This window comes from Mirounga angustirostris, unplaced genomic scaffold (assembly GCF_029215605.1).
Source record: "Mirounga angustirostris isolate CCGP_5_RB_7025 unplaced genomic scaffold, mMirAng1.0.hap1 SCAF_1, whole genome shotgun sequence".
In the NCBI taxonomy this organism is placed as follows: domain Eukaryota; kingdom Metazoa; phylum Chordata; class Mammalia; order Carnivora; family Phocidae; genus Mirounga; species Mirounga angustirostris.
This window is the reverse complement of record NW_026991709.1, coordinates 105,219,570-105,243,282: the sequence shown is the minus strand read 5'-3', so window position 1 is coordinate 105,243,282 and position 23,713 is coordinate 105,219,570. Positions and strand designations below refer to the sequence as shown.

Sequence of the window (23,713 nt, the reverse complement as noted above, 5' to 3'; positions counted from 1 at the left end):
TGTGTTGTCTGATGTTATTCCTTCCTTCCTTCCTTAGTGATTCTTGCTAAAGATTTATCAATTTTATCTTTTCAAATAGCTCCCCTTTTTAATCAGACTTTTTTTTTTTTTTAGTATCTTTTTGTTTCTGCTCCAGTCTTTATTATTTTCTTTTTTCCACTAACTTTGGGACTTTTTGTTTTTCTTTTTCTAGTTCCATTAGGTGTATGGTTCAATTGTTTGAGATTTTTTTGTTTCTTGAGGTAGGCTTACGTTGCTATTACCTTTCCTCTTAGAATTACTTTAGCTGTCTTGAGAATATTTGTATCATTTTGTTTCCATTTCCATTAGTCTCCATGTAATTTTTAATTTCTTCTTTTGATTTCTTCACTGACCCATTTCTTTTTTTTTTAGTATCATGTTTAACCTACATGTGCTTGTATTTTATGCACTTGTTTTCTTGTAATTGGTTCTAGTCATATTGCTGTGACCAAAAAAGATGTTCGATAGGATTTCAGTCTTCTTAAATTTTTTGAGGCTTGTTTTGTGGCCTAATATGTCATCTATGCAGGGGAATGTACCATGTGCACTTGAAAAAAATGTGTAATTTGTTATTTTGGGATGGAATGTTCTGAATATACCTATTAGGTCTTTCTAGTATAATGTGTTTTTCCAAGCCACTATTGGCTTAATTTTCTGTTGGATTTTCTGTCTGGATGATCTGTCCTTTGTTGAGTGTTAAAGTCCCCTACTGTTATTATATTACTGTCAGATTCTCCCTTTATGCCTCTTAATATGGCTTTAAGTTTTTAGGTGCTTCTGTGTTGCGTACATATATATTTATAATTTTTATGTTCCCTTGTTTTATTGATCATTTTATCATTATGCAATGCCCTTCTTTCTCTTTTGCTACAGTCTTTGTTTTAATGTCTATTTTGTCCATTAAAGTATTTTGTCCAATCTAGTATTTTTACCCTAGACTTTTTCCCTTCCATTTGCATGAAATATTGTTTTCCATGCCTTTACTTTCAGACTATACGTGTTTTCACGTTTGAAGTGAGTCCCTTGGAGACAGCATATAAATGGGTCTTGTTTTTTTTTTTTTTTTAAAGATTTTATTTATTTGACAGAGAGAGACACAGCGAGAGAGGGAACACAAGCAGGGGGAGTGGGAGAGGGAGAAGCAGGCTCCCCGCGGAGCAGGGAGTCCGATGCGGGGCTCGATCCCAGGACCCTGGGATCATGACCTGAGCCGAAGGCAGGCGCTTAATGACTGAGCCACCCAGGCGTCCCTAAATGGGTCTTGTTTTTTTATCCAGTTACCCTATTTCTTTTGACTGGAATATTTAGTTCATTTACTTTTAATGTAATTATGGATAGGTATGTACTTATTACTATTTTGGTGATTATTTTCTGAATTGTTTCTGTAGTTCTTTTCATTCTTTTTTTGCTCTCCTTTTTGTGGTTTGATGGCTTTAGTGTTATGCTTTGATTCCTTTTTATTTTTTTGTGTATCTATTATAGGCTTTTGATTTGTGGTTACCATAAATAACATTGCATGTATATAGCAGTCTATATTAAGTTGATGTTGCTTAAGTTCAAACACGAACTAAAAGCCCTAAATTTTTACTACCCCCTCAACATTTCATGTAAATGAGGTCATATTTTACATCCTTTTATTTTGTGTATCCCTTGTCTAATTTTACTACATGTAATTGATTTTACTACTTTTGTGTTTTAACCTCCACACTGGCTTTATAACTGATTAATCAACCACCTTTACTATATGTTTTTTTTTTACTAGAGATTTTTTTTCTTTCATAATTCTCATTCTCATTCTTCAATAATTCCTTTTAACATTTCTTATAAGTCTTGTTTGGTGGTGAACGCCTTTCTCAAACTTTTGTTTGAGAAACGCCTCATCTCTCCTTCAATTCCGAATCATAACCTTGCTGGATAGAGTATTCTTAGTTGTAGTTTTTTTGGTTTTTTGTTTTTTTGTTTTTGTTGTTGTTGTTGTTTTCCTTTCAGCACTTTGAATATATCATGCCACTTCTTCCTGGCCTACAAAGTTTCTGCTGAAAAATCCATTCTTCTGCATCTTCTAATCTGTGGTTGATTCCCTCTAGTTTAAATTTTATTTCATTTATTCTTTAGCTCTAACTGGTCCTTTTAAAATATTTTTTATCTCTTTGTTGAAATTCTCAGAGTTCGTCCACTCTTTTCTCAACTCCAGTGAGTATCTTTATGACCATGACTTTAATCTCTTTGTCAGGCATATTGCTTATCTCTATTTTGTTTTGCTCTTTTTCTGTAGTATTGTTTGGTTCTTTTATTTGGTCTTTGTTTCCTCATTTTCTCTCTGTGTTTGTTTTTATGTATTAGGTAGAGCAGCTATGTCTCCTGGTCTTGACAGTGATGACCTTGTGTAGAGAGGTTCTGTAGTACCCTGTAGTGAAGTTCCCCTGGTCACCAGAATCAGGTGCCCCAGGGGCATTCCCTGTGCGGACTGCCTGCACCCTTCTGTGTGGCTGTGCTGTGATTGCTGTGGACATGCTAGTGGGTGGGGCTTGTCTTCAGCCCAGCTAGCTGTACTGACCCAATGTACTTACTCCCGGTGCTGTGGGCAGGGTTTGCTCCCTGTGCTGATGAGAGGCCTAACTGCAGCCACTGTGGAATCTGTCGGTGGGGCTGGTGCTCAGCCTGTCTGTAATTAGCCTCTACAAGAGCTGCAAGTAGAGCAATGGCAGGGCTTCATCCCTGCACAGCCAACAAGGAGGCCCAGCTGTTGGAACTGCAAGTATGCTGGTGTGTGGGGTTATCTCTTCTGCCTCAGAGCAGAAATCCCTTTGGAGGGGCCCTGGTTCCAGCCAGGGCTACCTGCCAGGTATGGCCTGGCAGGAGCTGATTTGGAGAGGTGTATTTTCTAGGGCCTCATAGAATGTTTAGATGAGCCTTTCAATTGGTTGGTGTATGTTCTCAGACAATAGGAACTCCATAGTGTAAAGCCCAGTCAGGTAAAACTTGGGGTTCTGTGGTGTTTCAGGCCACAGTGATGCTGCTGCAGACTCGTGAGTATAGGCACTCTAGTTTAGAGTCCTCATTAGCTGGTGCCCATGTTTAAACATTCTGACAGCATTTTTCAAATAAAGGCTGCGTCTTGAGTCTCTATCTAAATTCCCTGCTCTTCCTCTTTATTTCATAAATGTGTCTTAATATTATCCCCATAGATGGTATGTGCTGTGGCCAATATTCAAACAGTCCTATCAGTTTGAGCTGCTGCTTTTGTGGTAGGAGTTGATATGCAATCTATATTGTTTCTGACTGGGTGTGGTATTTCTATGCCTTCAGAGAACCAAATTTTGCCTAGGACTTTTACTGTAGCGTGGGGTCTTTGGATCTCACCTGGGTCCATTTTTCATTTTCGGAGTGTAAGGAATTCCGTTAACTCTTTTTTACTAGTCTGTTTTTTACTAGTCTTGTTTTTCCCAGTTATCACCATAAATAAGGATGTCCTCAATATATAGGAGATACTGGGTTTTGTGTGTGTTTTCATCAAAGGCCTGGATGTCTTGTGTTGGAAGGTTGTGGGCCACTACTGGGCTGCTAAGGTAACCTTGTGGTAGCCCAGCAAACTGATCTCCTCTGCCTTCCCATGGAAATGAAATCATGGGTTGGCTCTCCTCATCAATTGGAATAGCAAAGAACATGTCACCTAAGTCTCTCACTGTGTTATAAAGTCTGGATCCAGTGGTGATATTGGTTATGATAGTGCCTATATCCCAGAGTGCTCCCTCATTTTGGGGAGAGTGTTTCAATTCCTCTAATCTACTGTAAAATGATATGGCCTGTCTGGCTTTTTAACAGTCCAGCTTGGGCTATTATGTAATGAAATAGTAGGCACATTAATTTGTTCCTCTAGGAGTTCCTCAAGGTTTTCCTGATTTTGAGTATGTTCTATTACATCCACGCCAGGAATGTCTTCTGTACTGGGAAACTATAAGGCACTTAACCTCAGTGGGTGGTCTATCATCTCTTGTTAGGAATCTCCATATCCATGTCCCTGGGGTTAATTTTCCTCCTAACCCTTCCCTGAGTGCTTTGTTGTTGTTCAGTTTTTTGTAGATTAGTGGGCTAGGCTTGTATCATGTTATGAACCCTGTATCTAGCAACATGGTAGTGTATGTAATATTCTTATTTACCAAGGTGTGTCTACTGACATGGCCGGCACAAACTATGCAGCACTGTCTCCAGTATGGGCCAGGAGGGCTCAGCGGTGTGCTCTACTTCAGCTATCAGGGACTTGTCTAGTAATGGATTAGGTTTTATAAAGGGGTTGGAATGGACAGTAAATGGGTTAATGGGTCTATGCGTTTATTTTCGGTAGGTCTATTTACTCTAAAACATTGGTGGTTTCCATTTCTCTGCCACTGTTAGGGTTTTTGGGGTGTCTATTTGGGTTTCTGTCTTTATAATTTTGTGAAAGTGGGGAGGTCTAGGTGGTTTATGTGGCCAAAAGGGCCTTGGAGATTTAGGTCTATATGGTCTATTTTGATGAGGTCTATTTATATTAGGTGTAGGCCTGTTTTGTCTCTATACATGCGTGTTAAAGAAAAAGCTTTTATCTTGACTTAGTTCCTCAGCTGTTCTTATCAAGTCAATCAGTTCTCCAGTGTTTCTGGTCCCTGCAAATACTATAAATAATGCTTTCTTGTCTGTGGGAGTTCAGCTTTGTGGCCAAAAGGGCCTTGGAGATTTAGGTCTATATGGTCTATTTTGATGAGGTCTACTTATATTAGGTGTAGGCCTGTTTTGTCTCTATACATGCGTGTTAAAGAAAAAGCTTTTATCTTGACTTAGTTCCTCAGCTGTTCTTATCAAGTCAATCAGTTCTCCAGTGTTTCTGGTCCCTGCAAATACTATAAACAATGCTTTCTTGTCTGTGGGGGTTCAGCTTTTAGGATGACTTTTAAATTTGTTCTGGAGCAATGAGGGTGTCTGTCCTCTATTATAAATCATAGTCAAAGGCCTATTTCTTTTTTTTTTTTTAATATTTTATTTATTTATTTGAGAGAGAATGAGAGAGAGAGAGCACATGAGAGGGGGGAGGGTCAGAGGGAGAAGCAGACTCCCTGCAGAGCAGGGAGCCCGATGCGGGACTCGATCCTGGGACTCCAGGATCATGACCTGAGCCGAAGGCAGTCGCTTAACCAACTGAGCCACCCAGGCGCCCCGGCCTATTTCATTATTGCCTTAGCTTCCCATGCTGTTTTCCAAAGAGATGTTTGGAAGAATAATATCTTACATATAGGCCATCTTAATCTTTAGGTGGCTGCTACCCAGCCAAATCAAATTCCTTGTAAACTAGTAGTATCTTCTCCAAATGCTTGAAGGTTTTGATTAAATTTACCATCAGTACTAATGGGCCCACGTTGCACAATCTCTGCTCCTGTAAGGATCAGGTTTTTTTTTTTTTTTTGGACAGGGTTCTAGAAAGCAACTTTTATTTTGGGCCAAAGAAAACTTTAAGTTTTGGAAAGAACTAGAAAAACTGTTAGTCAATTTACCCTGAGATCTGAAGGTCCTATCTGCACATGAGCATTGGTCATCATTGTGGTTTTGTAGGAGATACAAACCCTAGAAAACCCAATTCCAGCTTCTAGCTTTTTCCAAATTCTATGCTAAATACATTTCAGACTAGAATCTTTAGCATTTCATGATGTAGTTCTTTGAACATTAATGCACAGGGATACATAAATCCTGACAAATGCTTTTTAGATTCCAAACCACTTTCATGTGTAAAAGCCCTGGTGTGTTTAACATTCAGACTGCTGGGCCCCATCTCAAGATTCTGGAACAGTATGGTAAATAATGGGGGCGTCAAGGAGGAAAAACTTTAGGTTCAGGAATTATATCCTTCACAATCACTTTAATCCTATCACTCTGTCCACTCTTTAGAATGTGTCCCATCAAAACTGAGTCTTCCCTTTTGGGGTGCCCGACTGGCTCAGCTGGTAGAGCAAGTAACTCTTAATCAGGGTCGTGAGTTCAAGCCCCATGTTGGGTGGAGAGCTTACTTTAACAAAACCTAACAAACCCTGGGTGTGTTCTCCCCCTCATTGTAAATTCAGAATATACAATGCAAACTGGCCTTTCAACTACATGTGATATCATTCTCACTTTATAAATGAAAATGTTCAAGTTAGGTATTGGGCCAAGTCCTCTAAGTGCTGACGCTCTCTTTCACACTTTCTGAGGGGAGTTGGCAGAGGGTCTCAGGCCCTCATACCCTTACTCCTAGAATCTGTTAGGTGGGTTTCTGAGGTACAGGTAAGGAGGGAGGGGTGCTAATGAATTTACACCCAGACCAGAAGAGAAAAGCACTTGTTAGCATTTAATGAACCCCGCCCAAACATGGCTTCACGCTACTAGAATGCAGGCGCCCCCGACACCCTTAATCTTCTCCTCTGCTCTTCTACTGAAGAATTTGGCCTTCACGATGACAGGCTGTTTTGGGAGTTTTCCCTTTCCCAAAACTTTGTAGTAGCCCGATCGCACCACATCAATGATAGGAGCAGCTCCAGTCTTGTTTTTGGCGGCATTTACCCGTATCTGCCCACTGACCAAGGTCCACAGTTTATCAAGGTTGACAGTTGGGCAGAAGCTCTGGTTCCTCTTTAAGTGGTAATGTCTCATGCCAACTTTTCCAAAGTAACCTGGGTGATATTTGTCAAAGTTGATCCTGTGGTGATGCATGCCACCAGCATTACCCCGGCCTCCTGGGTGCTTCCAGTGCTTGCCGATGCGGCCGTGGTGTGGCTCATGTGGCCCCGAAGTTTCCGGGTCTTCCTCAGTCTGGATGGCATGTCGGCAGCCCAGACGGAAAAGAAGGATCAGGTTTTGTCTTCTTTTGGGCCCTCTTTCATAGCCACTGGATTTCTGGGTCCAGATCCGTTTGTTGGAATTCTGTTTTAGTTTTTGTCATTTCTTACCTGTTACAATCTCTCCCTTCAGTCACTCTGATTGGTTTCATAGTATCATTTGTTGTTGTTTTGCCTATTTTCCTGGGCCTAGCTAGCCTCTAGTAAGTTAGTTACCAGGGTGAAAGGGTCCAAGTATTCATTGTCCTTAAGGTGTGGATTGGTGCTTTTAGGAACAAAGGACCTGGGTTTCTTCCTTCTCTGGAGATTACTTTTGGTGCTAGTACTTTTCTGTCTATTGGCATGTTACTTCGTGCTTCTAAGAAGTGCACTGAAAAAAAATTTTATTGCTTTTTAAAATACAGGCTATAACTCACTGCATTGGGTGATCAGGCCAACATCTGGAGTTTCCTTAATTATAAGTTTTGTCTGGACTAAGTCTTCCATAGGTCTCCAGGGATCCTCAGAAGATAATTTTATAATCCATCATACCCCTAAACCACCTCTTGGGCAATTTCGGTAGGTTAGTGAATGAGGCCCATTTGCTACTGCCCTCCTCTATTTCTGTTTAGTGATCAAGAACATATTTTATCATAGACCTCATAGAGCATTCCAAGTGGTTTATAGTATGGTAAAGAAGTATTAGTTGTTGTGGCCAGTGTTAGTATCCAAACTGTAACGGTTCTATAAATTGTGTCTATTCAAAGGCTGTTTGTAGGGGCTCCTGGGTGGCTCAGTCATTAAGCGTCTGCCTTCGGCTCGGGTCGTGGTCCCGGGGTCCTGGGATTGAGCCCCACATCGGGCTCCCTGCTCCACGGGAAGCCTGCTTCTCCCTCTCCCACTCCCCCTGCTTGTGCTCCCTCTCTCGCTGTGTCTCTCTCTGTCAAATAAATAAAAAATCTTTAACAAACAAACAAAAAAACAAAAAACAAAGGCTGTTTGTAATTTCAGTAGAATGCCATAGGTGGTAAACAGTGTATTAAGTTTGTCAATCCCGTTTGGGCTGTACCATATTTTGGTCAATTATATATTTAGTGTAATTTGTCAACCTGTATTTCAAATTTGGCACGGAGTACCCACCAGTGTTAATTATTATCTGCAAATAATAGTTGCCATTATTATTTTGCAAATAATTATTTGCAAAACAACAGAAACGGTCACCAGTTTAAAGCTGGCTCAGAAAGATTTTCAAGGGGCTGGCATCCCACCCTGGAGGCTATGCAGGCTTATGGGGTCTGCATAGCAAACCCTGCAAAATGGCAAATTAGTTGCCATTTCTATTGTTTTGTTTTGGTAGGCTAATGATGCTCAGAGACTGAGTTTGTCTTTGCCAACAATTTATTTAACAGAGGTTCACTGTGGAATTTCACAAGCTAAACACATACAAGATAATGTCTTTCAATAAAGCCAATGAGGAAATTACAGACTCCAAACCAATGACAGATGAATCAAACTATTGTTCTAGGCAAGGGGAGATGAAAGGAATAAAGTCCAAATTTAGTTGAGATGTACCTTTATAGGAGATGGTACTTGGGAGAGGTGGCTTCGCCAACTGCGACTGACGTCCAGCGGCCAAGGGAAAAGTAGAAGTCCTGGTAGCTAGCGCATGGTGCTGACGGTGATGGGCAAGGGGCTGGCTGACAACACAGCTGGCGAATCTCTCCCTTCAGTCACTCTGATTGGTTTCATAGTATCATTTGTTGTCCTTTTGTCTATTTTCCTGGGCCTAGCAAGAGCTGTTGCAAGAGCTAATTTTCCCAAGGTCTTCACAGAGCTATTTTAGATCGGCAAAGCGAAGCCTTGCCCAGACTGAACACTCTGGATGAGTCCTCACATACTGTCAGTATTTACAGTCTACACGTCTCCTTGCCATAGTTGCTTCTCCAAATATGAAGGGGGCCCCTCAGCAGCTGAGCTACTCATTGTTGTCAGAATGGATGAGATGATTCCTGACCAGCTTACTTCATTCTTTGATGAAAATAACTCTACTTCGAAAAACATGGTTTTCCTTTTTCATAAAACCAGTACACTTAAAATTAGATCAAACTAATACACAACACAGGCAAACTTGGAGGGATCTGGACTGTCCTCCCAGGATGGGTCTAGTCTGGCTGGCCAGGGTATCCTTCACTAAGAGACACCTGGGAGTCTTGATTGCTGGGAAGGCCAGGACCCCACTGGCACCCAGTCCAAATGGGACTGCCACCAGTGTAAAGTTGCTGCTGCAGAAAGATTTTCAGGAGGTTTCCTTTGCTCTGGACGCTATGCAAGTGGTTGGGGACTAGCCTAGCTCTACAGCCCGGGAGCACCTTGGCTCCCCCAGCCTGGCTGAGCAGGTGTGTACAGGGCATGTACCAGTCATGCATGTCCGGGAAGCCAGGGACCGGGAACTGGACAGTGTCAGGAGAATACAGATCTCTAGAGTGGGTTCTTAGGGGTCCATAGCCTCTGCCTAATTCGAAGCCCTTACTTAAACATATGAGCATAATGACCTTGAAGGCATCACTGAAGAAAACTGGATTTCTAGGCCAGAGCCAGTAATCAAGGCTCCCAGGTATTTCTTATTAGAGGATGTCTCATCAGTCCACCAGGCCCCCCCCTGGTAAGGCAGTCCAGTTTCTTCTATCTCTGACATACACATTTATGTATGTTAAATCTTGAATTGAGGTGGAATCCTTGTACCCCTAAGGGCCTGTTCCTGTGCTCCAGCCTCTCTCGACAGTTGTGCTTTAACAGGTGTCTGGCTACCTTGAGCTTTACACCCAGCATATGCACCCTTTCAGATGCGCTTAGGCAGCCAAGGCCCTCCAGGCTTTTTTTTTTTTTTTTTAAGATTTTATTTATTTGCAAGAGAGAGAATGAGAGACAGAGAACATGAGAGGGAGGAGGGTCAGAGGGAGAAGCAGACTCCCCACCGAGCGGGGAGCCCGATGCGGGACTCGATCCCGGGACTCCAGGATCATGACCTGAGCCGAAGGCAGTCGCTTAACCGACTGAGCCACCCAGGCGCCCTGCCCTCCAGGCTCTTAAGCTCAGGTTGTTTGAAACCACCTGCACAAACTCCAAGGCAGTGAGAATTCACCACCCCTCCCCAAAATCTTTCTGAAGCAACATTTTTAAACAGGTGACAGTCCCCATTTGGACAGGCTGCCTGATGGGGTCCCAGGATTACCAGTATTGAAGGCTCTGAGGTGTCTCTTAGTGGAGAATGTCTAGGCCAATACCCCCCCGCCCCCCAGCCCAGTCATAGCAAGGCAGTCCGTATTCCTGCAGCTTTACCTTCAGGAAGGTTATGCACATTTGTGTAGGTTAGGGCTTGGAATTAGAGGAGTTATACCCCCAAAAGCCCACTCCTGTGACCTGGGCTACTGCAACATTTGCTCTGTAGTAGGTCCCTGGTCTCCTTGATCTGCATGGCCAATGCACCTGCAGTACATGCCAGTCAGCTGGTCTTGGGCAGCTGCGCCCTCCAGGGCTTGGGAGCCTAGGCCAACCCCATAAGCCTGCATAGCCTCCAGGGTGGGATGCCAGCCCCTTGAAAATCTTTCTGAGCCAGCTTTAAACTGGTGACCGTCAATCCCCATTTAGTCTAGCTGCCTGACAGAGTCCCAGGTTTACCAGTATAGGGGCCCAGGGATGGCTGCTCCCCAAATTTTCCACAATGGCATATTAGTTATTTTGAATTAAATTTACTTAAGAAATGGGGTAGTAAGTAATCTCCTGTGTGAAATAAATCCCCTGTGTGAAAGGTACCTTTCCTGCACCAGGAGGTAAAGAAATCTTTTTCTTTTCCAACAGTTTATGGAGTGAGCAGGACAAACTTTCCTGGCTGGACATTGTTCATTGATGAGCTTTCCGGATCTCTGTCTGCAGAGTCTAATGGAGTGAGAGCCCTTTTTCTCTTTCTAAATTTATTGCAGAGTCTAATGGAGTGAGAGCCCTTTTTCTCTTTCTAAATTTATATTAGCTATTCCTTTAGGTGTCACAACTCTGGTAAATTTGGTGGAGTACTCTTGATTTAACTGATCTATTCCCTCCCAGAGATGGTCACTTTTTCTTTGTCTCCATCTTTTGTTTCGTTATAAAAAGGAACTAGCATAGGGAAAGAATGCAGGGAATAGGCCCTTATAAGCCTATTGTTGAAGACAGCCTTACAGACTCATGAGTTAATAGTTCTCATCAGACTGGCATCTGTTGAGATAAACTTTGCTTTGAGTCGGCTATGTTAAAACAAAAGAAAAGGGTTTTTTCCTTTCACATTTTTAATGTCCTGAAACCTTGGCTTTGTGGCCACTGCCATCTGGAGGGTGCCCTCACTGTGGTGTACTGTGGTGGCCAAATGGACGGTTTCTGAGGCACAGAGTTACCAGCGGCACTCTCTCTGTCCAGCTGTGCTCAGGGGAGTTTCTCGTGCGAGGTCCCAGCACATAAGGGAACCCTGTGGCCCCAACCTTCCTTGCTCCAGCGGTGCCCGCCTGGTGGCACAGGTCAGTGAGCTGGTGCCTGGAGGCATGCCACGTATTGATGGGAGGCCAGAGGTACTCTTCACTACCCTAGCCTTACAACCCATGCAAAGAGGGCTTTTGCCATCTTAGATCATTTTGGGGAGAAAACTTTTGGATCATTAGGGCTGATCATCTTTGTCCTCTCCAGAAACACCTCTTGTGTCCATGGTCTAAGCCAGGAACGTTTCCACTGGGTCTTTCCATAAAAAGGCTTATTGGGGAGGGTGTGTGCTATGGTTGTGTTAAGTTGTGTTAAGACTGATGAACCACAGACATTTACCTCTAAAACAAATAGTACATTATATGTTAATAAGAAAGAAGGAAAGAAGGAAAGAAGGCTTATTTGAGTTGGTATTGAGATTTAAGATTCTACTCATGAATGGCCAAATGATGGATCCTTTAGATTAGCTATATTTGAAGGAAAAAATTCTTTATGGAGAAGGCTTTTTTTTAAGAATTTTTTATTTGAGAGAGTGAGAGCGCATAAGCAGGGGCGAGAGGGAGAGGGAGAAGCAGGCTCCTCGCTGAGCAGGGAGACCGATGTGGGGCTTGATCCCAGGGGATCATGATTTGAGCCGAAGGCAGACGCTAAAGTGACTGAGCCACCCAGGGGCTCCTCTTTATGGAGAGTTCTTCATTGTCTTATTGTAACCAACTCAAGTTCATGTGCCCGATGTCCATCAAAGTCGATCACTGAGGCATTGAGCATGTGGCAACAGTTTATTTGAAAGGCTGCCAAATGAGGAGATGGGAGAACAGCTCCAAAACCATCTCTCTGAGAGGGAGACTCGAGGTTTTTTTTGTTTTTGTTTGTTTGTTTGTTTGTTTTAAAGGAAAGCAGAAAAGAGTCTGGGTAAATGAGAAAGGAGCTATGCTACTCAAATCAGATAAAGAAAGTAACCAAATCAAGGAGGGTTAATTTCATTTTGTTGTGCTCAAAGAAGAGTTCAGTGGTCCTGACTGATTCAGGCTGGCTTCTTGATGAAAACTTGAGTTCCTGCAAAACAACTAAATTAACACTCAATTGTTTTGGCATCAGGCGAGGATATAATCTTATAGGAACTTGGGGGCAGACAGCATTCCAAGAACAAGCAGATAATTGCTTATCTGCCTGGTTAACTCCTTGGTTACCAGTTTTATTATCAATATAATGGCTAGCCTTAGGGACTTTCTTGACAAGATGGAAAAACAGAAATTAGATGGACTTAAGACAAAAATTAATGTCCACATCCAAAGTAAATTCTCCTTCTCGAAATCTGGCTCCCGACTGCCTGTTTTAACTTGCATTTCCTTACAGAGAGCTGTCTGGCCTAATCTGTAGGCCCCAAATACCCAGGTTATTCCTGTAAATGCTTAAAAGCTAGGAAGAAAACTTAACAGAACCTGTTCTTTGCATTTTTTCCTACTTTTCAAGGCTCTGTAATCAGGCTGTCAGCTTCAGACATTTTTTTTTAAAGATTTTATTATTTATTTATTCATTTATTCATTTATTTATTTATGAGAGAGTGTTAGCACATTTGGGGGGCCGGCAGAGAGAGAAAGAGAAGCAGGCGCCCTGCCCTGCCCTACGTGGGGCTCTAACACAGGACCCTGGGATCATGACCTGAGCCCAAGGCAGACATTTTTTTTTTTTTTTAAGATTTTATTTATTTATTTGACAGAGAGAGACACAGCGAGAGAGAGAACACAAGCAGGGGGAGTGGGAGAGGGAGAAGCAGGCTTCCCGTGGAGCAGGGAGCCTGATGCGGGGCTCAATCACAGGACACTGGGATCATGACCTGCGCCGAAGGCAGATGCTCAACTGCCTGAGCCACCCAGGCACCCCAGTTTCAGACATTTTTATGCAATGTGTTTTGCAGATGTATCCTATACCCCTCACTGAAAAAAAAAATATGTCCCCTGAACAGCAACAGATCTTTAAAATTATAAGACCCTTTTACCTCCAGTTTAAGAAGATCCTACCAAATTTAGAGAGAAATTAGATTACTAACCATTCACAACCCCTCCCTCACAAAGAAAAGAGCTGATCAAAATTTCTCCTAGGCCCTCCTATGTTAATCAGCTAAAGGCCAATATTCAGGGACTGATAGAAGCCAAGGTTGAATTTTATACTAAGAAAGAAGGCTTTTATTAAAACACTTTATACAGTCTTTACAAAGACACAAATTTTGATTCTAATTTTAGTTAAAATTTTCCCAGATATACAGTAGCAAACTAAATTAGAAAAGTGGGTCAGTCCCTTGATTTTCAGGATGTAATCCAGTTCTTGGGGGAAATTAGGAACAATGGTCTTTTTCTTGCAAATCCTTACAAACCAGAAATACAACTCTAGAAACCAAAGCCCACTATCTTTACCAATCCCCAAAGCTTGCCTATTCCTTTCAAATGTTTCTAGATATTATAGAAGATCATGATATAGGGCGAAAATTATCCTGTACTTTGGAAAAGAAAAAAAAAGGAAAAAATTAAATAGCAAATACGCCAAAACTCTTGAGAAAAAAATTTTATTTTTTAAGTTTTTATTTTAATTCTTTTAAATTCTTAAAATTTTAAATTCTTTTAATTCTTCAAATTCTTTTAATTCTTTACTTTAATTCCAGCTAACATACAGTGTGAGTTTCAGGTGTACAATATAGTGATTCAACACTTCCATATGTCACCCAGTGCTCATCACAAGTGCCCTCCTTAATTCCTATCACCTGTTTAACCCATGCCCCTTCATTTCCCTTCCAGTAACCATCTCTTTGTTCTCTACAGTTAAGAGTCTGTTTCTTGATTTGTCTCTCCCCTCTCTCTTATTTTTCACTTTGCTTGTTTATTTCTTGAATTCCACATGAGTGAAATCATAGCATATTTGTCTTTAACTTATTTCACTTAGCATTATAGTCTCTAGTTCCCTCTATGTTGTTGTAAATGGCAAGATTTCATTCTTTTTTATGGCTGAGTAATATTCTATTCTCTCTCCCTCTCTCTCTCTATATAACCACCTCTTCTTTATCCATTCATCAGTTGATGGACACTGGGGATGCTTCCATATCTTGGCTTTTGAAAATAATGTAGTTATAAAGATAAGGGTGCATGTATCATTTGAATTAGTGTTCTTGTATTCTTTGGGTAAATATGCAGTAGTGAGATTAATGAATCATAAGGTATTTCTAACTTTTTGAGGAGCCTCCATACTGTTTTCCACAGTGGCTGCACCAGTTTGCATTCCCACCAACAGTGTACGAGAGTTCCTTTGTCTCCACGTCTTTGCCAAAAACCTGTTGTTTCTACTGTTGTTGATTTTAGCCATTCTGACAGGTGTGAGGTGACATCTCATTGTAGTTTTGATTTGCATTTCCCTGGTGGTAAGTGATATTGAGCATCTTTTTATGTGTCTGTTCGCCATTTGTGGGCTGTAAGGTAGCCCATCCGTGGGTTTTCTTTGGAGAAATGTCTGTTTATGGCTTCTGCCCATTTTTCATTGCATTATTTGTTTTTTTGGTGTTGAGTTGTTTAAATTCTTTATATATTTTGGATACTAACCCATCAAATGTGTCATTTGCAAATATCTTCTCCCATTCAGTAGGGTGTCTTCTGGTTTTGTTGATTGTTTCTTTTGCTGTGCAGAAGCTTTTTATTTTGATGTAGTCCCAATAGCTTATTTTTGCTTTTGTTTCCCTTGCCTCGGAAGACATATCCATAAGTATGTTGCTAAAAGCAGTGTGCAAAACATACTGCCCATGTTTTTTTAGAAGTTTTATGGTTTCAGGTCTCACATTTAGGTCTTCAATCTATTTTGAGTTTATTTTTGTGTGTGGTGTAAGAAAGTGGTCCAGTTTCTTTCTTGTATGTAGCTGTATAGTTTTCCCAACACCATTTGTTGAAGAGGCTATCTTTTTCCCATTGCATATTCTTGCCTCTTTTAGCAAAGATTAATTGATCATATAATTGAGTTTATTTCTGGATTTTCTATTCTGTTCTATTGATCTATGTGTCTATTTTTGTGCCAGTACCATAGTATTTTAATTACTACAGCCTTGTAATATAACCTGAAGTCTGGAACTTCCAGTTTTGTTTTTCTTTTTCAAGACAGTTTTAGCTGTTTGGGGTCTTTTGTGGTTCCATACAAATTTTAGGATTGTTTGTTCTAGTTCTGTGAAAATTGCTATTGCTATTTTGATAAGGATTGCCTCAAATCTGTAGATTATTTTGGGTAGTCTGGACATATTAACAATATTCCTTCAGAACATGAGCATGGAAAATCTTTCCATTTGTTGTGTCATCTTCAATTTCTTTCATCAGTGTCTTATAGTTTTCACAGTACAGGTCTTTTAAGTTTATTCCTAGGTGTGTGTGTGTGTGTATGTGTATTGGTGCAATTGTAAATGGAATTATTTTCTTAATTTCTCTTTCTGCTACTTCATGATTGACATATAGAAATGCAACACATTTCTGCACATTGATTTTGTATCCTGCAGTCTTACTGAATTCATTTATCAGTTCTGTAGTTTTTTGGTGGAGTCTTTAGGATTTTCTATATATAGTATCATGTCATCTCCAAATAGTGAAAGTTTTACTTTTCCCTTACTGATTTGGATGCCTTTTATTCCTTTCTCTTGTCTGATTGCTGTGGTTAGGATTTGCAAGACTGTGTTGAATAAAAATGATGAAAGTGGACAACCTTGTCTTGGTCCTGATCTTAGAAGAAAAGCTCTCAGTGTTTCACCATTGAGTATGATGTTCACTGTGAGTTTTTCATAGATGGCCTTTATTATTCTGAGGTATGTTCACTCTAAACCTACTCTGTTAAGAGTTTTTATTATGAATGGATGTTGTGCTTTGTCAAATACATTCTCTGCATCTATTGAAATGATCATATCATTTTTTATCCTTCCTCTTCTTAACATGATGTATCACATTGATTGATTTGTAAATATTGAACTACCTTGCAACCCAGGAATAAATTCCACTTGATCATGGTGAATGATTTTTTTTATTGTTAGATTTGGTTTGCTAATATTTTATTGAGGATTTTCCATAATATGTTCATCAGAGATATTAGCCTTTAGATTTCTTTTTTTTCTGGTGTCTTTATCTGGTTTTGTTATCAGGGTAATGCTCATAAAATGAATTTGGAAGCTTTCCCTTCCTCTTCTATTTTCTGGAAGAGAGTATCTTCTTTAAATGTTTGGTAGAATTCACATGTGAAGCCATCTCATCCTGGATTTTTGTTTATGAGGAGTTTTTGGATTACTGATTCAATTTCATTGCTAGTAATCAGTCTGCTCAAATGTTCTATTTCTTCCTGATTCAGTTTAGGGAGGTTATAGGTTTCTAGGAATTTATTCATTTCTTCTAGGATGTCCAATTTGTTAGCACATCATTTTCCATAACATTCTCTTACAATCCTTTATATTCTGTGGTGTTATTTTTCCTTTTTCCTTTTTGATTTTATTTAAGTCCTCTCTCCTTCTCTCTCTCTCTCTCTCTCTCTCTCTTTGAGTCTGGTTAAAGGTTTATCAATTTTGTTGATATTTTCAAAGAACTGTCTTTTGGTTTCATTGATCTGTTTTTTTTTTTTTTTAAATCTTAATTTGTTTCTGTTCTAATCATTATTTCCTTCCTTCTGCTAGTTTTGGGCTTTGTTCCTCTTTTTCTAGCTTCTTTAGGTCTAAAGTTAGGTTTAGAACATCATACTCAATGGTGAAACACTGAGAGCTTTTCTTCTAAGATCAGGACCAAGACAAGGTTGTCCACTTTCATCATTTTTATTCAACATAGTCTTGCAAATCCTAACCACAGCAATCAGACAAGAGAGTTTTTTTTTCTTGTTTCTTGAGGTAGGCCTGTATTACTATAGAATTCCCTCTTAGAATAGCTTTTGCTGCATTCCAAAGATTTTGGACCATTATGTTTTCATGTTCATTTGTCTCCATGTTTTTTATTTCTTCTTTGATTTCTTCATTGACCCATCTGTTGTTTAGTAGCATGTTATTTAATCTCCATGTATTTGTGCTTTTTCTAGATTTTTTTCTTGTGGTTGATTTCTAGTTTCATAGCATTGTGGTCAGAAAAGATGAATGTTGTGATTTCAGTCTTTTCGAATTTCTGGAGACTTGATTTGTGACCTAATGTGATCTATTCTGGAGAATTTTCCATGTTCATTTGAAAAGCATGTGTATTTTGCTCTCTTGGCGTGGGATGTTCTGAATGTATCTGTTAAATCCATCTGGGCCAATGTGTCATTCAAAGCTATTATTTCCTTGTTGATTTTCTGTCTAGGTGATCTGTCCATTGATGTAAGTGTGGTGTTAAAACCCACTACTATTATTACATTACTATTGACTTCTTCCATTATGTTTGTTCTAGCTGCTTTCTGTATTTGGGTGCTCCCATGTTGGATGCATAAATATTTACAATTGTTATACCTTTTTTTTTTTTTTTTAAGATTTTATTTATTTTAGAGAGGGGGAGGGAGAGGCAGAGGGAGAGAGAGAATCCTCAAGCAGACTCCCCACTGAGCATAGTGCCTGATGCAGGGCTCCATCCCAGGACCCTGAGATCATGACCAGAGCCGAAATCAAGACTCAGCCATCCAACTGACTGAGCCACCTAGGTATCCCCACAATTGTTATACCTTCTTGTTGAATTATTCCTTTTATGGTTATGTAGTGTACTTCTTTGTCTCTTATTACTAGTCTTCGTTTTAAAGTCTATTTTGTTTGATATAAGTATTGTTACCCCAGCTTTCTTTTCACTTCCATTTTCATGATAAATGTTTTTCCATCCCTTCTCTTCCAATCTGCATATGTCTTTAGGTCTGAAATGAGTCTCTTGCAGGCAGCATATAGATGGGTCTTGCTATTTTATCCATCTGTCACCCTATTTTTTTTCTTTAGGTAGTTTAGTCCATTTATATTCAAAGTAATTATCAATAAGTGTGTATTTATTGTCATTATCTTACTTGTTTTATGCTTGTTTTTGTAGTTCTTCTCCGTTCCTTTTTTGCTATCTTGTGGTTTGATGGCTTTCTTTAGTGATATGCAAAAACTAAAAAGAAAGGAATCCAAGCATATCTGTGACAGGTTACCATTAGGTCTGTGGTTTGATTTGTGGCTACCATTAGGTTTATATATAATATCCTATGTGTATGGCAGTCTATATTAAAATGATGGTTTGAACTAAAGTTTGAACTCATTCTAAAAACATTTTATTCCCTCCACCCCACATTTTAGGTATGTTTTCATACTTTACATTCTTTTATTTTGTGAATGCCTTGACTGATTTTCATAGATATATTTGATTTTACTGCTATTGTGCTTTAACCTCTATTGGTTTTATAAGGGATTCATATACTATTTTTATCATGTTTATATGTACCTGTGAAGATTTTCCCTTTCCTACTTTTCATACTCCTGCTTATGTTCTTTCCTTTCCACTCAAAGAATCCCCTTTAACATTTCTTGTAAGGCTCATTTAGTGTGTATGAATTTCTGTAATATTTTTTTTGGGGGGGGGTCCTGGGAAACTCCCTTTCAATTCTTAATGATAGCTTTGCTGGATAGAGTATTATTGGCTGCAGATTTTTCCCTTTTAGAACTTTGAATATATCATGCCAAAAATCAGCTGATAGTCTTGTGGGGTTTCCCTTGTATGTAACTGTTTTCTCTTGCTACTTTTTTTTTTTAATAGAGAACATCTTTTTGGGGTGCCTGGGTGGCTCAGCCGTTAAATGTCTGCCTTCGGCTCAGGTCATGATCTCAGGGTCCTGGGATCGAGCCCCACATCGGGCTCCCTGCTCAGCGGGCAGCCTGCTTCTCCCTCTCCCACTCCCCCTGCTTGTGTTCCCTCTCTCGCTGTGTCTCTGTCAAATAAATAAATAAAATCTTTAAAAAAAAAAATAGAGAACATCTTTTTAAAGATTTTATTCATTTATGAGAGAGAGATCATGAGCAGGGGGAGAAGGAGAAGGAGACTCCCTGATGAGCAGAGGGCCCAATAAAGGCTTGATTCCAGGACCCCGAGATCATGACTCAAGCCAAAGGCAGACGCTTAACCTACTAAGCCACCCAGGCACCCCTCTTGCTACTTTTACAATTCTTTATCAGTATTTTTTGCTGTTTTAACTATTATGTGTCTTGGTGTGGACCTCCTTAGGTTGATTTTGTTGGGGGCTTTCTGTGCCTCCTGGATCTGGATTTGTTGTCTTCCCCAGATGAGGGAAGTTTTCAGCTATTTCTTTTTTTTTTTTTTTAAGATTTTATTTATTTATTTGAGAGAGAGAGAATGAGAGACAGAGAGCATGAGAGGGAGGAGGAAGAGGCAGACTCCCTACCAAGCAAGGAGCCCGATGCGGGACTCGATCCAGGGACTCCAGGATCATGACCTGAGCCGAAGGCAGTCGCTTAACCAACTGAGCCACCCAGGCGCCCTCAGCTATTTCTTGAAATAAATTTTCTGCCCCCTTTCTCTCTTCTTCTATGATCCCTATAATATGCATGTTATTATACTTGATGGTGTCACTGTGTTCCCTTAACCTATTCTCATTTTCTAATATTTTTTCTTTTTCTCATTCCATTTAGTTTTCCATTACTCTGTCCTCTAGGTCACCGATCCATTCCTTTTGCTTCCTCTAGTCCACTATTTATTCCATCTAGTGTATTTTTAATTTCACTTATTGAGTTCATCTCTGAGTGGTTCTTTTTAATATTTTCTGAGATTCCCTCACTCTTTTCTCAAGTCCAGTAGGTATCTTTATGACCATTACTTTGAATTCTCTATCTGGCATATTGCTTATCTCCTTTATGTTAAGTTCTCTTTCTGTGAGTTTGTCTTGTGCTTTCATTTGGAACATATTCCTCTGTCTCCTCATTTTGTCTAACTTTCTGTCTTTCTATGTGTTAGGAAATTCAGCTATGTTTCCTGCTTTTGAAATCAGTGGTCTTATGAAGAAGAGGTCCTGTGGTGCCCTGCAATGTGATATCTCCTAGGCAGCAGAACCTAATGTTTCAGGGTTATCTGCTATGCGTATTGTGTGTACCCTACTGTTGTGGTTGGGATGCATTTAACTTCAGTCCAGTTATCTGCAATGTCTCTTTGCCTGTTATGGGCAGGGTTTGGTCCCTATGTTAAAAGGGGCCAGTCTGGGGCCACAATGGGCTTGAGTTGGGGCAGACCAGATGCCTGCCCTCAGCTCATTTGCCAGAACTGTGGCTGCACTGAACTGCAGGGTGCTCTCCCAGCATTGTCCCCTGAGAGGCGTTTGGTGGTGGGTGGGACCTGCAGTCGGACCAGATATCTGCCCCAAGCCCACTGCTGGGGCTGCAAACTAGTGTGTATGGTTATCTTCCACTTTCCCTAAGGCACTTGGGAATGGTGCTGGCCCCTCTCAGGGCTGCTTGCACACTGCCATGCTTGTGGTGCCACTTTGGATGGATTCTTGGGTGGGTCGGATGGGACAGTCTGCAGGAGAACACAAGGGCGGGATGTACAGTGTAGGCAAAGTTTGCACCCATCTGCTTGTAGGAAGAACCCTGCTGTGGAAAAATGCCTGGAGCTGTTTTGGAGGAACTCCTGCCCAGTGTGGCTGGTTGGATGGGGGCAGATTCATAGGAGAAAGGGGGGGTGGGGTTTGGGCTTGTCCCCATAGGTGTCCATGTATCTAGGCATTCTTAATGTGGCTTATCTAAGATCAACTATGAAAAGTCTGTTCTGTCAGTCCTTATGTGGTTTTCTGGGGTATTTACAGTGATGTGTGTGTAATCCTGGTATATCCAGGGGATGACGTAAGCCTAGGATCCTCCTACTCTGACATCTTCCCTGGAAGTTTGATCAGGTTATAGAATTTTTCTACAACAGAAAACATGAAAGAGTGGCTGACTTTGTAAATAAACTTTTAAAATAGTTTCTCCACAAAGTCTTTTTGGTAGCCTGAAACCTTAAAGCTTTGCTAAGTGATGAGTTCATCTAGATATTAATTTATTTACCAATAAGATAGAATAAAACATTAATTACTGATATGTTAATCTATTCTTTTGGCTTCCCTATCACAAACTTGAGTCTCTAGTAAAGAGTCTTTTGGTAGAAAAAACTTTTATTGGAAGATTGTTATGAAGCAGCACATTTCTAGAAATGTATGAATATATTCATAATTTGCCAATCTAACAGTTCACAATTGCTTACAACTTATTTTTCACTATAAAGTTTCTGTGATTTAGAACTACTAAAAATAAGGGGAAACTCCATATGCAAGAAAAGTAGGACATGTGTTTTTGATAAAGAGATCTGAAAGTGAGACTAAATGTGAAAAAAAGTCTTAAAACATTTGTGAACAAGGAATCTTTAAAATGAATTTTAACATATGGCCATGCTGGATCAGATTAAAATGATTTATTTAAATTTTAATATAAAAAGCTAGTACAGAATTTATTCTGCTTTTAATAAATTATAAACAAAGGGGTTTAACTTTTAATGTAATCTATCTAGAAAAAGTCTGTTTTATCTTTGTCTTTTTTTTTTTTTTTTGAGAGAGAGAAAGAGATAGAGAGCATGAGAGGAGAGAGGTTCAGAGAGAGAAGCAGACTCCCTCCCAAGCAGGGAGCCCGATGCGGGACTCGATCCTGGGATTCCAGGATCATGACCTGAGCCGAAGGCAGTCGCTTAACCAACTGAGCCACCCAGGCACCCTTCAAGTCTTTGATTACTTAGGAAAAACTATAGTTAAATGGATAACTATTATTTTATAGTGATCTGTGATTCTTTAATGAAAAGTCTGAATTTTGTATTTTTTTGACAAACCTCCCAAAATGAAATTCTAAAATGAAGTCTTATTGAGTTTGCAATTTCCCAGAGGATCCCTGGTAGATTTTATTTATTTATTTGATAAAGAGCACAAGTAGGCAGAGGGAGAATCAGGCTCTCCACTGAGCAGGGCGCCCAATGCGGGACTCAATCCCAGGACCCTGGGATCATGACCTGAGCTGAAGGCAGACGCTTAACCGACTGAGCCACCCAGGCACCCCTCCCTGGAAGATTTCAAAGCTTTGTCCTCCTCATAAAAGAAAGATGTTAATTAAGTTACAGGGGAATCATTGTCAAATAAGTGATGCTAAACTTTCTTAGATTATATTTCCATAAATATAATTAAGTATTCTAGAAACGTCTGGGTATATTATATAATCTATGTTGTATAATTCTATTATCTTGAAGTGCTGAGCATCATAGAAATAACCCAATTTCTTTGCAATTGCATTGTAATGAATGCTAATCAGATCTTTAATCATTACCATTTCTAAGCCTTTTTGTCATTTACAGACAGCTGTTTTACCTTGATGCTTTTGCAAAAGTGCTTCATCTTCAAGGAGATTCAGGGAAAAGACTGATGAATCTCTAGATTACAGGTCTCTAATAACTTAAGATCATACCATTTGAACTGAGTATAGGAATTTAGAGAACTCTAATGGAGAAACCCATAGCTTTATAAAACAAGATCAAAATCAACAGAATTACAAATGGGACTGAATAAATGGAGAATTACAATTTTTATGACTTTTTGTTTGAAATTTTTTTTAACCTTCTTTTCCAGATGTAGGAAAACCTTTCCTCAGCAATTTGGTAAATTATACCTTTGTGAGCAAAATTGAAATAATGATCTTCTGCCTACCTGATTCCCCCAGAATTTGGAAACTCTCAGTGAGTCATTTTATACACACATGGAAATATATGTATTTATGCTCAATTAGAATCTAAGGTTTTGACAGGAATGTCATATTTGAGATCTGCATAGGCTCAGATATGACCAGACAGCTTTAAGGAACTAAGGTTAACTTTATGGAGCCAATAACATGCCTTGGAAATATCAGTGTGATACCTGGCTGACAGGGATTTCAACATCCTTACCAGGTAAGTAAAGGAAGGCCACTTCCAGGCAGGTGCAGAACCTCAGGATATTTTGGGGACCCTGTTAAGAAAGGAAGTAACTCAAGTCAGTAGGTATTGCAGGCAAAGCATGATGGCATTATGTCTTAGCCTCAAGAGGCTGTTAAAAATTCAATCTGTGCTGCTTTATGAAAATTTCCAGCAAAGCAGATTTAAAAGAGCCCGCATGATCAGTCACTACGCTCACTGTACTAATGTATGTAATCAAGCTAAATTCACTGAAATTATTTGCAAACAAATTATCTTACTATGGTTATAATTGATGGGAATAATTAGAGAAAAATTGTTTTAACTGAAACTATGAACTTTTAGATATTAGATTCTAGTTCTGTTACCGGTCTTTGAGGTTTGTTTTTTTCCTGTAAGCTAGATCCTGAATCCTTCTAG

General features: G+C 39.9%; 2 long non-coding RNA genes and 1 pseudogene across 7 annotated transcripts in view; 1 reads left to right on the top strand and 2 right to left on the bottom strand.

The window, feature by feature from the left end:
• LOC123841533 (uncharacterized) overlaps positions 1–23,713 on the top strand; it is a 137,376-nt gene that overhangs the window by 26,502 nt on the left and 87,161 nt on the right. Inside the window, exon 8 of one of the 5 annotated variants that reach the window (XR_010409925.1) lies at positions 22,974–23,080. The exons of the other annotated variants lie outside the window; for them this stretch is intronic. This is a non-coding gene — a long non-coding RNA (uncharacterized LOC123841533). The remainder of the gene's footprint in view (positions 1–22,973; positions 23,081–23,713) is intronic. 5 annotated transcript variants of the gene reach the window in all.
• Positions 5,422–6,884, bottom strand: LOC123834624 (large ribosomal subunit protein uL15-like; annotated as a pseudogene). The gene has a single exon (XR_010409923.1). The product of XR_010409923.1 is annotated as a large ribosomal subunit protein uL15-like (transcript).
• Positions 19,022–23,713, bottom strand: part of LOC129045446 (uncharacterized) — a 29,404-nt gene continuing 24,712 nt past the window's right edge. Inside the window, exon 8 of the long non-coding RNA XR_010409935.1 lies at positions 19,022–23,348. This is a non-coding gene — a long non-coding RNA (uncharacterized LOC129045446). The remainder of the gene's footprint in view (positions 23,349–23,713) is intronic.